Raw genomic sequence first — 14,210 nt, forward strand, 5'->3', positions numbered from 1 at the left:
TCCCTGGTGTGGTGAGGGCCTGCAGGGCACTTCCCCTGTGCTGTGGTGTATAACTAGAGTTGGTGGGCGGGGCCGCAGTCCGACCTGATGTCTGCCCCCAGCCCACCGCTGGGGCCACAGTCAGACTGGTGTGTGCCTTCTCTTCCCCTCTCCTAGGGGCGGGATTCCCTGTGGGTTGGTGTGGCCCGTCTGGGCTACTTGCACACTGCCAGGCTTGTGGTGCTGGGGATCTGGCGTATTAGCTGGGGTGGGTAGGCAAGGTGCATGGCGGCAGGGGGGGCAGGCTTAGCTCGCTTCTCCTTAGGTGATCCACTTCAGGTGGGGCCCTGTGGCAGCCGGAGGGAGTCAGATCGCAGCCGGAGGTTTGGCTCCGCAGAAGCACAGAGTTGGGTGTTTGCTCTGAGCGAGCAATTTCCCTGGCAGGAACCAGTTCCCTTTGGGATTTTGGCTGGGGGATGGGCGGGGGAGATGGCGCTGGCGAGTGCCTTTGTTCCCCGCCAAACTGAGCTCTGTCGTCCGGGGACTCCGCAGCTCACCCTCCCTTTGTCCTCCAGCCTTCCCGCTTTCCGAGCAGAGCTGTTAACTTATGACCTCCCAGACGCTAAGTCGCGCTTGCTGTCGGAACACAGTCCGTCAGGCCCCTCCGCTTTTGCAAGCCAGACTCGGGGGCTCTGCTTGGCTGGCGAGCCTCCCCTCCGCCCTGGCTCCCTCCCGCCAGTCCGTGGAGCGCGCACCGCCTCGCCGCCCTTCCTACCCTCTTCCGTGGGCCTCTCGTCTGCACTTGGGTCCGGTGACTCCGTTCTGCTAATCCTCTGGCGGTTTTCTGGGTTATTTAGGCAGGTGTAGGTGGAATCTAAGTGATCAGCGGGACACGCGGTGAGCCCAGCGTCCTCCTACTCCGCCATCTTCCTGTCGAGTCTCGGACTTTTTTTTTTTAATATATGAAATTTATTGTCAAATTGGTTTCCATACAACACCCAGTGCTCATCCCAAAAGGTGCCCTCCTCAATACCCATCACCCACCCTCCCCTCCCTCCCACCCCCCATCAACCCTCAGTTTGTTCTCAGTTTTTAACAGTCTCTTATGCTTTGGCTCTCTCCCACTCTAACCTCTTTTTTTTTTCCTTCCCCTCCTCCATGGGTTTCTGTTAAGTTTCTCAGGATCCACATAAGAGTGAAACCATATGGTATCTGTCTTTGTATGGCTTATTTCACTTCGCATCACACTCTCCAGTTCCATCCACGTTGCTACAAAGGCCATATTTCGTTCTTTCTCACTGCCATGTAGTACTCCATTGTGTATATAAACCACAATTTCTTTATCCATTCATCAGTTGATGGACATTTAGGCTCTTTCCATAATTTGGCTATTGTTGAGAGTGCTGCTATAAACATTGGGGTACAAGTGCCCCTATGCATCAGTACTCCTGTATCCCTTGGGTAAAAAAAATATGGAACGCTTCACGAATTTGTGTGTCATCCTTGCGCAGGGGCCATGCTAATCTTCTCTGTATCATTCCAATTTTAGTATATGTGCTGCCGAAGCGAGCACTAAAAATGTTTATTTTGAGAGAATATGTGTACCCATGAACGGGGAGGGGCAGAAAGAGGGAAAGAGAGAATCCCAAGCAGGCTCTGCACTGTGAGGCCCAAACTCATGAGCCATGAGATCATTACCTGAGCCAAAATCAAAAGTTGAACCCTTAACTGACTAAACCACCAATGTGCACCCCCATTTTTTTTTATCTTTTTGTCATTGTAGAGGGAGTATGTGTAAAGAGAAGAAAGGAGTAAGAGTTCTACATATACGTGTTCCCATTATTTGTTTTTTGTTTGTTTTGGAATGGAGAGTATACGGATGAAAGTAAAAGAATCACCATACCTTAATAGTAAGTCTTCATATGACAGCCTATTTTTCTACTATTATTCAACGGAAGAAAGACAAAACATATTTATTGATTACCTGTTTTGTGTAAAGCAGTTCATCAGGTGTTCTCGGAAACCCAAAATGACTAAGCTATGGATATGTGTCTGCAAAGAGTGTATTGTCTAGTGGTTATCTCATTTTTTTTTGTCTTTGAGTGCATGCCTTATCTTTGTTTTTTTTTTTCTTGCAAGGTGAGGACCATAAGACCTAACCCATCACTCATTTGGGTGTCTGCTAATAAGTGGTACCTTGTTTTTTACTGGCCTTTATGACAATACCTTTAGTTCATGAGGCTCTTTGGTTTTCTCCTTCCCTTTAACAGAGTATATAGTTGACAAGTTTGGCAAAGGATATCATGGATTCCTCTATCTCTCAAATCAAAAGTTCTGAATTTAGCTGTACAGGAAGCACATTCTTTGTTCTAAAGAAAGCAACAACTCACTGTCCAGAATGTTGTTTGTTCTATTCCTGACTTGCCCCAGACTCATGGATCACACATACATTATACATAACTTTCAACTAATATTCTTAACCATTAAAACAATTTTAGTGTTTTTTTTTAAATTTTGTACATAAAGTCAATTTCCTTGTCATATTTATAGGCCCTACAAAATTTATTATTACCCTTGCTAATGCAGCTGTGTTTGCACTTGGGTGCTCTCTCTCTCTTTTTACCTCTGCCTGTGCACACTCTTGCTCTCACTCTTGCTCTCACGCTTGCTGTCACTCTCACTCTTGCTCTTACTCTCTCTCTTTCTGCCTCAATCATGCTATTCTTGACAAGACCATCAAGATATATATGGTTGTAGTAGGATGATGCTATCCATAATATCAACCTCAAAATATTAAGGGCATCCATATATATTCCTATATGTCCTTAATTTATTATGAGTCTATCATCTAGCAATTTGTTCTAAATTCTCCTTGAGCCTAATTGTATATTTTTATTTTAATACCAGTATATTTAACATTCAGTATTATATTAGTTTCAGGTGTACAATATAGTGATTCAACAATCCCATACAACACCCAGCACTCATCATGAGAAGTGTACTCCTTAATCTCCATCACCTATTTTATCCATCCCCCTGATTCACCTCCCCTCTGGTAACCAAGAAGTTGCCTCTCTATGGTTGAGTCTGTTTCTTGGTTTGCCTCTCTCTTTATTTTTTCCCTATGCTCTTTTGTTTTGTTTCCAAAATTCCACATATGAGTGAAACTTTATGGTTATTTGTCTTTGTCTCATGACTTATTTCACTTAGCATAATGTTCTTTAGCTCCATCCATGTTGTTGCAAATGGCAAGATTTCATTCTTTTTATGGCCATGTAACATTCCATTGTATATATATCACATCTTCTTTATCCATTCATTGATTGATGGCCACTTGGGCTGCTTCCATAATTTGGATATTGTAAATAATACTGCTATAGACATAGGGGTGCATGCATCCCTTTGAATTAGTTTTTCTTTTTTTGTATCTTGGGGGTAAATACTCAGTAGGACTATTACTGGTTCATAGGATAGTTTTATTTTTAACTTTTTGAGGAACCTCCATTGCAAGAGGGTTCCTTTCTCTCCACATCCACACCAACACTTGTTGTTTCTTGTGGGTTTTTTTTTCCCTTGTGTTTTTGATTTTAGCCATTCTGACAGGTGTGACGTGATATCTCATTGAAGTTTTGATTTGCATTTCCCTGATGATGACTGATATTCACATCTTTTTTAAACAGTTTTTTAAAGTTTATTTTGAGAGAGAGAGAGAGAGAGAGAGAGAGAGAAAATCCACGCAAGCGAGAGAGGAGCAGAGAGTGGGAGAGAGAGAATCCCAAGTAGGCCTCACACTGTCAACAAAGAGCACGATGGGTAGCTCAGTCACATGAACCGTGAGATCATGACCTGAGCCAAAATCAAGAGTTGCGTGCTTAACCAACTGAGCCACCCAGGCACCCCAATGTTCAGCATCCATTTATGCTTCTGTTGGCCATTTGAATGTCTTCTTTGGAAAAATGTCTCTTCATGTAATCTTCCCATTTCTTAAATGGAATATTTGTTTATTGGGTGTTTAGTATTATAAGTTCTTTATATATTTTGGATAATAATCCTGTATCAAATATACCATTTGCAAATATCTTCTCCTATTCCACAGATTGCATTTTAGTTTTGTTGATTGTTTTCTTCACAGTACAGAAGCTTTTTATTTTGATGTAGTCCCAGTAATTTATTTTTGCTTTTATTTCCTCTTGCTTCAGGAGATATATCTAGAAAAATATTGCTATGACTAACACCATCAGGAACATTATTGCCTGTATTCTCTTCCAGGATTTTTATGTTTTCAGGTATCACATTTATGTCTTTAATCCATTTTGATTTTATTTTTGTGTATAGTGTAAGAAAGTGGTTCAGTTTCATTCTTTTGCATGTAGCTGACCATTTGCTGGAGAGGCTGTCTTTTTCCCCTTGGATATTCTTTCCTGCTTTGTCAAATATTAATTGACCACATAATTGTGGGTTTATTTCTGGGTTTTCTAGTCTGTTCTTTTGACCTATTTATCTATTTTTGTGCCAGTACCATACTGTTTACATCACTACAGCTTTGTAATATAACATGAAGTCCAGAACTGTGATACCTCCAGCTTTGTTTTTCCTTTTCCAAAACTGCTTTGGCAATTCGGGGTCTTTTGTGGTTCCATATAAATTTTAGGATTGTTTGTTCTAGTTATGTGACAAAAACTTTTGGCATTTGATAGGGATTGCATTAAATGTGCAGATAGCCCATTTGGGTAGTATAGACATTTTAACAATATTTTTTTCTTTCAACCCATGGGCACGGAATGTCTTTCCATTTCTTTGTGTCCTTTTCAATTTCTTTCATAAGTGATCTCTAGTATTCAGAGTACAGATCTTTTACCTCTTTGGTTAAGCTTATTCCTAGGTATCTTATGGGTTTTGGTGAAATTGTATATGGAATCATTTTCTTAATTTCTCTTTGTGCTGCCTCATTATTAGTGATAGAAATGCAAGAGATCTGCACATTGATTTTGTATTCTGCAACTTTACTGAATTAATTTATCAGTTCCAGTAGTTTTTTGGTGGAGTCTTTCAGGTTTTCTAGACTATCATGTTATCTATAAATAGTGAAAGTTTTACTTCTTCCTTACTGATTTGGATGTCATATATGTATGTACGTATGTATGTTGTGGTTGTCTGATTTCTGTGGCTAGGATTCCTACTTCTGTGTTCAATAAAAGTGGTGAGAGTGGACATCCTTGTCTTGTTCCTGACCTTAGGGGAAAAGCTCTGTTTTTCCCCATTGACTGTGATGTTCGCTGTGGGGTTTTCATATATGTCTTTTGTTACACTGAAGTGTGTTCTCTCTAAACTTACTTTGTTGAAGGTTTTTACCATGAATGGATGTTGCACTTTGTCAAAGGGTTTTTCTGCATCTATTGAAATAATCATATGTCTTTATCCTTTATCTTATTGAAAGCACAATGGATTTTCAAACCTGGACCCTTGTCCTGAATGGTTATAACTTTCCTTAGATAAAAGGAAGTTTAATGAGCCCTTATTGTGTGTGTGTGTGTGTGTGTGTGTGTGTACAGTTTACCCACCTTTATACAGCAGTATGATGTACTGTTTTTCTCCTACCATTTGAAAGAATAAAGCCAAACTATAAGAGCAAATCTGTTATATTTTTCTGGATAGATTTCTAAAATACTTCACTTTTTAAAATTATATCCACTGTAATACTATTTAAGATTATTTGTTTTTATGAAAACAACAAACAGTAAGATGTTTTCTTTCATTTTGAACAGATTAGAAGAGATTAATTTCACTGTTAATTGTTTAGTGAGTAACTGAAATAAAATATTCACTAGCTGAGCATGTATATTGAATTTATTTTTTATCTCTTTCTTGTAGTTTTTTTTTTCAAAATGGGTTTTTGCTTCTTTGAGCAAAGATGGGGTGCAAAATATAGGATAGTTTATAAACTTGCCCTGATTTAAAATCTAAAACAATGAAAACAACTTAGTTTTATGATTCAATTCAAATACCTGTAAAATTATCTAATATTGTTTGATATTTATTACACCTCACAAGTAGTTGATTTCTTTGTAATTTTACAATGTTTTCAACATTAGTGCCTAAATAAAAGTTATTTATTTTTGTGAATTATATAGATTTATAGATTTTAAAATACCTTAGGATTAAAAAAAAAAAGGGATCCTTCACCTTGTACAGGCAAGCATAAAAAAAAAAAAAAAGATTTCCCACATCAGTGAAGTGTCATTCAGTCCTCTTTCTGGGTTCCATCACTCCAGTTTTCCTAGGCTTCTGCACATGTACTAATTATCTTTGAAGGACAGGAAAGAGACAAACATTTTATATCAGCTATGTAGAGAAAAGCCTGGCTTATCCCATTCAAGAGCTAACCTTGGTTCCCAAAGGCAAATACTTCAGATTTCATTCCCAAAAGAAATAGACAAGCACCACATTGTCATTGTTTGCTGATTTTTTTTTCTTTTCCTCCCAAAACCATTTTTCTAATTAAGCCTTTTCAGATAATCATACATCCACATGCAGTTGTAAGAAATACAGGCATACCTCATTTTATTGCCCTTCACTTTATTATGCTTTGCAGATATTGCATTTAAAAAAAATAAAGGTTTTTGCCAATTCTGCATCAAGCAAGTCTATCTACACCATTTTTCCAACAGCATTTGCTCACTTTGTGTCTCTGTGTCACATTTTGGTAATTCTCACAATACTTCAAAGTTTTTCATTATTATTAATTTTGTTATGGTGATATGTGTTTAGTGATTATGTCTTGCTGAAATTCAGGGGGAGGATTAACATTTTTTAACAGTGTAGCATTTTTAAATTAAGGTATATATATTTTTTAGACATAATGCTCTTATGCACTTAATAGACTACTGTAAAAATAATTTTCATGTCCACTGGGAAACCAAAAATTTCATTTGGCTCATTATATCACAATATTCATTTCATTGTGGTAGCTGAGACTAAACCTTCAATATCTCTGAGGTATGCTTGTAATACAGACAAATCCTATGTACTCTTTACCCAGTTTTCCCTAATGGTAAGCTCTTGCAGAAATGTAGTGCAATATCACAACTAGGATACTGACATTGATAGTCACGATGCAGACCAGTCCTATCACCACAAAATTCCTTCACATTGACCTTTTATAGAAGTACCCACTTCCCTCCCATTCCCTCCTTAACACTTGTCAACTGCTAAACTGCTCTACATTTCAGTAATAATGTCATTTAGAGAATGTTACATACATAGAATCATATAGTATAAAACCTTTTCTGATTGGCTTTTTTCATTCAGCATAATGTCCTGGATGTTCAACCAGGTTACATGTTAATAATTTTTTTTTCTTTCTTATTGTTGAGTAACAACAGTCCATGGTATGGATGCAACAAAATTTGTTTAACCATTATCCATCAGCATTGTTTTCAGGTTTTGGCTGTTGTGAATACAGTGGACATAAACATTTGTGAATACAGTGTACATAAACATTCATGTACATGTCTTTGTATATGTGTAGGAATGTAAGTCTTCATTTATATGGGACATAAATGCCCATGAATACAATTGTTGAGTCATATGGTATTTGCATATTTAATTTTTAAAGATACTGTCCACTGTTCCAGAGTGGGTGAACCATTTTACATTCCCATCAGTGATGTATGAATCAAGTTTCTCTACATCCTTCTCAGCACTTAATGTTGTTACTATTTTTTTGTAGTCATTAGTCAACTATGTAGTAACATCTCATTGTAGTTTTAATTAGCATTTCCCTAATGATGTTAAATACGTTTTTATGTGCTTATTAGTCATCTGTACATCCTCCTTGGTGAAAAGTCTCTTCATGTCTTTTGCCCATTTTCTAATTTATTGCTTGGTTTTCTTACTGGACAACTTTGAAATACTATTTTAATTACTACATAATATTCTAGATACTATTACTTTGATTTGATTTGATTTGATTTGATACTGTTTCTTTTCCAGATATGTGGTTTGTACATATTTTCTCCCACTCTTTAGATGGGGGCCATATATGACTTCCATACCTTCAAGATACTGTGGTTTTTCAGTCCTTACCAAGGTCACTTTTGGTAGATTTAATTTGTTGACTGCTTTTCATCCTTTTAACAGGGTATTTCAAAGAGAAAACCTTGTAATTATGATGAAATCCAATTTATCCATTTTTCTTTTTCTGGATTATGCTTTTGGTATTAAGTGAAAGAACTCTTTGCCTAGTCCTGGATTCCAAAGATTTTCCTCAATGCTTTTTCTTCCAAAAAGTTTTATAGTTATACATTTTAAATTTAAATTAATCTGTTTTGAGTTAATTTTATTATATAAATTGTGAGACTTATTTCAAGTTTCATTATTTTTGCTTAAGGATATCCCATTATTCCAGCACCATTTGTTGAAAAGTCTAGCTTTCCTCCATTGCCTTGCTTTTACATTTTTGTAAAAAATCAATTGGATATATTTGTGTTGGTCATTTCTAGATTTCCTGTTCTGTTGATCTGTTGTCTATCTCTCCATCAGTACCACACAGCCTTGATGACTGTAGCTGTATAATAAATCTTGAAATCATACAGACTAATTCCTCCCACTTTGTTTTTTTTTTGTTGTTGTTTGTTTCCAATATTGCTTTAGCTATTCAAGGTCTTTTGCCTTTTCATATAAATTTAGAATAATCTTGTTTATATGTAAAAAAAGTCTTGCTGGAATTTTGATAAGATTGAATTAAAACTTTATATAAATTTGTGGAGAAATGACATCTTTACTGTGTTGAATCTGTTTTGTGTGTTTCTCCATTTATTCACATCTTCTTTTTAGATTTATCTCTTCAGAGTTCTGTAGTTTTTAGCACACTAGTCTTGTACATGATTTGATAGATTTAGGCATTTAACTTTTTTAATGATTATAAATGACATTGTATTTTTATTTATTTGTTTTTTTTATTTTTGTTTCCATATTTTTAGTTTTGATATCCATGGTTTCATGATATCTAATAGAAATACAATTGATTCTTTTTTTCTGAAATACAGTTGCTTCTTGAATCTTTATATTATATCTTGAAACCTTGCTGAACTTATAAGCTTTAGTGGGGATTCCTTTCTATAGGCTATTTGGGATTTTTTTACATAGACATCATGCCATCTTGCAAAAAAGGACAGTTTTATTTCTTTCTTTCCAAAATGCATGCCATTTATTTCTTTTTATACCTTATTGCACTACTAGAATTTCCAGCAATAGATTGAATAAAAGTAGTAATATTCACCTAGTAAATAATGCATCATTTTACTCTGCTTTCAAATTTTTATCTTTTACAAAAATGTTTATTGGCCATTTGGAGTTTATCTTTTGTGGAGTTTCTTTTGTAAAATTTTATTCAAGACTTTCTTGCTATTTTTTCTATTAAGATGGCTCTTTTTAAAAAATCTATTTGTAGGATGTGTGTGTGTGTGTGTGTGTATGTGTGTTTACATATTTTGCATATAAATCCTTTGTTCAATATATGTATTTCTAATTTAATTTAATTTTTATTGTTTTTTTAAATTAAATACAAGTTAGTTAACATATTTGGTAATGGTTTCAGGAGTAGAATTTAGTGATTCATCACTTACATATAACACCCAGGGTGCATCCCAACAAATGCCCTCCTTAATGCCCATCACCCATTTAGCCCATCCACCTAAATGCCACCCCTCTAGCAACCCTCAGTTTGTTCTCTGTATTTAAGATTATCTTATGGTTTGCCTCCCTCTCTGTTTTTATTTTATTTTTCCTTCCCTTCTCTTATGTTCATCGATTTTGTTTCTTAAATTCCAGATATGAGTAAAATCATATGATATTTGTCTTGCTCTGACTGACTTTCAAAATTTTATCTTTGTGTTTAGTTTTTAGGAGTTTAAATATAATGTCTTGGTATGGATTTCTTTTTTTATGTTTATCATGTTTGGAGTTCATTCAACTTCTTTTTTTAATTTAAATTCTAGTTTGTTAACTTACAGTATAGTATTGGTTTTAGGAGTAGAATTCAGTGATTCATCACTTACATACAACACCCAGTGCTTATCACAAGTGCCCTTCTTACTGCCCATCACCCATTTAGCCCATCCCCCAACCACCTCCCTCCATCAACCCTCAGTTTGTTCTCTGTATTTAAGAGTGTCTTATGGTTTAAGGCTATCATTTCAAGGAAAACAAATGACAGTTTTCATTGACAATGATAACATTCAAACTTGCATGCAAACATTAAAATTAAATTCTCTGCTGTAAGCCTGACAACCTCTTCAGACATAGAGACTTGTGAGATCATTCAACTTCTTGAATCTGTACGTTGTTGTCATATTCCATTTCTGAGACATTTTCTTAGACATTGAGCACATTTTCAGTCCTGTCTTTATTTTCCTCTCTTCTTGGAACTCCAGTGACATAAATGTTGCATCCTTTGTTTTAGTCCCTCAGGTCCCACAAGCTCTGTTAATTTTTTCCAGTCTATTTGCCCTGTATTGTTCATAATTGGTTATTTTTCTTGTTTTATTTCCATTTCACTGATTCTTTGCTCTGTCCCCTCCATTCTGCTCTTGAGGCCAACCACTGGGCTTCTTATTTTGGTTATTGTATTTTTTCAGTTCTAAAATTTCCATTTGATTCTTCTTTATATTTTCTAATTCTTTGCTCACACTGTTCTTTGCTAAAGCTTCCTATTTTTTTTCATTTGATTCAAGTGTGTTCATAATAGTTTGCCGAAGCCTTTTGTATCATGGTGGGGCATCCTCCCAATATTGCCTGTTGAAGGTAGAAGACTAGGTTCACTACTCAGTTTCCACTGACATTCAAAATGAGGATCTCCTCACTACTGCTGTATGGGTGGGAGTTCCATGTCCTTCCATGTTCTCCACTGACACCATGGTGTGAGTGACCTCATTATCACGTGGTAGAGGTGAAAGGCTTCCTCTGAGAGCAACTCTGTGGAAAGTTTGAGGGGTGCCTCATCACAGCTGGGTGAATTTAGAAGTCCAGATGCCTCACATGGTGTCTACTGACACCACAAAGGGAAGCGAGGAGGGTGGACCTTATTACAGCTGGTGGAAATGAAAGTCTTGGCTTCTTACTTGACCTTCTTTGATGTCACCCTGATGGGGGTATTAGGGTACCTTGTTATAGCATCCTGAGAATAGATGTATAAATTCCCCTATCAGCCTTGTCTGACATGAGTATGTGTGGGGCCATAATTTTTTGTGTGATGTTTAGCTAGAGTAGGGTGATTATTTCCTAAAATTTTTCTATTTTCCTAGGCTGCCCTTTTCCTGGTCCTTTAGCTAGAGAGAGCAAGTCTTTGTTGGACTTTTTTGTTTGTGCTTATTGATATTTCTAAGTTGCTGGCTTGTTAAGTAACAAATCTGGAATATGTGAAACACAAAGAAAACACAAAACACTCACCATCATGTCATTCTTTGCATCCTGAGATCCCTAGCCTGTATTATTCTTTCTGCCTTTTAAGAGTCTTCTGTTTGTTTTATATATAATATCCAGAGCTTAGTTGTACTTAACAGAATGAAAAGTAAAAAGTACATATGTTCTATCTTCTCAGAAGCAGAAGTCTAATCAAGCAATTTTTTTAAATAAAAATTGTGTCCACCTGGGTACCCTTCCCCATTGGTCAAAGATAATGACCCCTTTCAATATCACACAAACATAATAGGCCAAACTATACTACAAAGAGACCACAGAGAATTGTATTTTCCTTGATGGTGTTAGGCTCATTAGAATCCACTTAGGAATTTCTCAGACGTTAGCAAGATGGGGCCAACCAAAACAATGGAGAAGAAAAGCATTCCCTGGTACCCAAAGACTACCACTTTGGCCAAAAGGAATTTCTATCACTTGAACATCTACATCACTGAAGGGATCTTTTAAAGATTACTGCTACAAATCTTGGGAAATTTGTTTTACTATTAGATTCTGCTTGGTACCATATTACAAGGGCTGCCACCCAAGACACAAGAAATGTTAGATGAATGGCCTCCTAAGTAATTACATATCACCAATTGAATAAGTAACTAAATAGCACCTTGTCAAAACTAGATAATAATTATGTGTATTTTTCATTTCCCTCAACTAGTGCTATTATATAAGAAAAACAGCAAGATACTAAGTCATAATGCTTTCGTGACTACATATTTATTTACTAAATAACCAGGTGGGACATAAAATTCTATTCTTAAATAATATTTGACAAGGTAATCAGTAATTTTATTATTTTTTGCTATGTAAAGCAAACCTTCCATTTTTTAAAGTTTGAAATGTCTCTTGGGGTTATTATTATTGTTGTTTTAGTTATTACAGTTCTTTATTAATGAAACTTGTGTTTCATAAAGAGGCACTTTACTCAATGATTGAATAATATAAATAATTTAGTATAGTTTCTATCTTCTAGTCTCCAGTTCTGTGCATTGAAGGTTTTTAAGGTCGATAATTTAAATTACAAGGGAAAATTGTCACTGAACACTGCCAGATCAAAGAAAATGTCACCAATTTAACAGCTCTGGAAAAATCACTCCTGTTTGTATTAAATGTAAATATTGGATCTCATAAGATAAGTAAAACCTGCTTAACTTTGTACAATGATTTTATTCACTAAACATCTATATGTACTGCACATTTCCAAACTCATAAAGCTTCCTCCATTTGTATTATTTAAGCTTCTATAATTTCCCTCACTCCTTATCACCAGGCTCTAAAACAAGAAAATATAAATACCTGGGTTAAATTACAGACAATATTAATAGTCTGATTCTAAGAAAGTAAGGAAAGTATTTTTTCCGTGTAGTCCTTTTTTTCAATACAAGCAGTCTAATATCAGGCAGATAGCGTTGTTGGCACACAAGGTCAAGGTTTCTCAATCTCAGTTACTGTTGACATTTAGGGCCAGAAAATTATCTGATGGTAGACAGGGCTGTCCTGGGTTGTTTCAAAGCCTCTACCAGCTAAATGTCAGTAGTACTTTCCATTATTTATAACAATTCAAAATGGCTCCAGATATTGCCAGATGTCCCTTGAGGGACAAAATTACCCTAGTACTGTGTAAGTGCACATACTCTGTGAGAGGTTTAAATGGAAGTTAAAAAATAATGTTCTCAGGGCACCTGGGTGGCTCAGTCAGTTGTGTCCGACTTCTGCTCAGGTTATGATCTTGCAGTTCATGAGTTCAAGCTCCACATCAGGCTCTGTGCTGACAGCTCAGAGCCTAGAGCCTGCTTCCGCTTCTGTGTCTCCCTGTCTCTCTGCCCCTCCCCCACTCATGCTCTTGTCTCTCTCTTTGTCTCTCAAAAATAATAAAAATAAATTTTTAAAAAATTAAAAAAAATAATGTTCTCATGCAGATTGCAGTATAGTCAAACTTTACTAACATAGCATAGTCTATTAGGAAAGTGAAGTTATTACAATTTCCTAAGAGGAAAGCGGAATCCTCTACCCTCTACTAGTGGAATAGAAATTAGGAGTACATCATCTATGGAAGCTCTGATTCCTTACCTGATATCAAAATTATGGATCCATTATCTTCTTATTTGTGACCCAAACCAAAAGATGTCCATAAGTATATAGGGAATAGAGGTGGACAATATAAGGAAAGACGATAAACACAAATACTAAATATTTGTATATTGTGATATATATATGTATATATATATATATATATATCTCACAACTTGTACTTTTGGGGATGACCACTGGGTGTTATATGTAAGTGATGAATCACTAAATCCTACCCCTGAAATTAATATTACACTACGTGTTAACTAACTATAATTTAAATAAAAACTTGAAACAAAAAATAAAAATAAATTTACAAAACAAATTCTACATAGATACTTTAATCTGTAAAATTTAGTACTGTCAGGATACATGGGTAATAGATGAACAATAGACTTAATGAAAGTAGGCGATAACAACCCACATTTTATAGAAAGACCTGGAGCTTATAACTGCACTTCAGGTTATGGAATCAACTACCATTTATTTCCTTGTCTTTTCCTGTCTTCTAAATAGCTCATACTAGGAGTCAATAGCCACAGCGATAGGAATGAGATCAAGAATCTTCAACACTTTACACACACACACTAATATACACACAATCCATGCAGAGGGACCTAAGAAAATACGCAGCCTTACCAAATACCAACAACTATAATAAGTCTTCTTTTGCAAACCAAAAGGTAATG

At 36.0% G+C, this 14,210-nt stretch overlaps 1 protein-coding gene and 1 non-coding gene across 2 annotated transcripts in view; one reads left to right on the top strand and one right to left on the bottom strand.

Annotated features, from left to right (window-relative positions):
- The window catches only part of IL1RAPL2 (interleukin 1 receptor accessory protein like 2), a 612,469-nt gene that overhangs the window by 481,547 nt on the left and 116,712 nt on the right, over positions 1-14,210 (top strand). The window lies entirely within an intron of this gene.
- On the bottom strand, positions 1,446-1,552 carry LOC124514070 (U6 spliceosomal RNA). Its single transcript, XR_006962567.1, has one exon. It is a non-coding gene; the product is annotated as a U6 spliceosomal RNA (small nuclear RNA).

The sequence above is a fragment of the Lynx rufus genome, unplaced genomic scaffold (genome assembly GCF_022079265.1).
Source record: "Lynx rufus isolate CCGP_SWC_20201006 ecotype Redwood Valley unplaced genomic scaffold, mLynRuf1.p SCAF_19, whole genome shotgun sequence".
NCBI classification, from domain to species: Eukaryota; Metazoa; Chordata; class Mammalia; order Carnivora; family Felidae; genus Lynx; species Lynx rufus.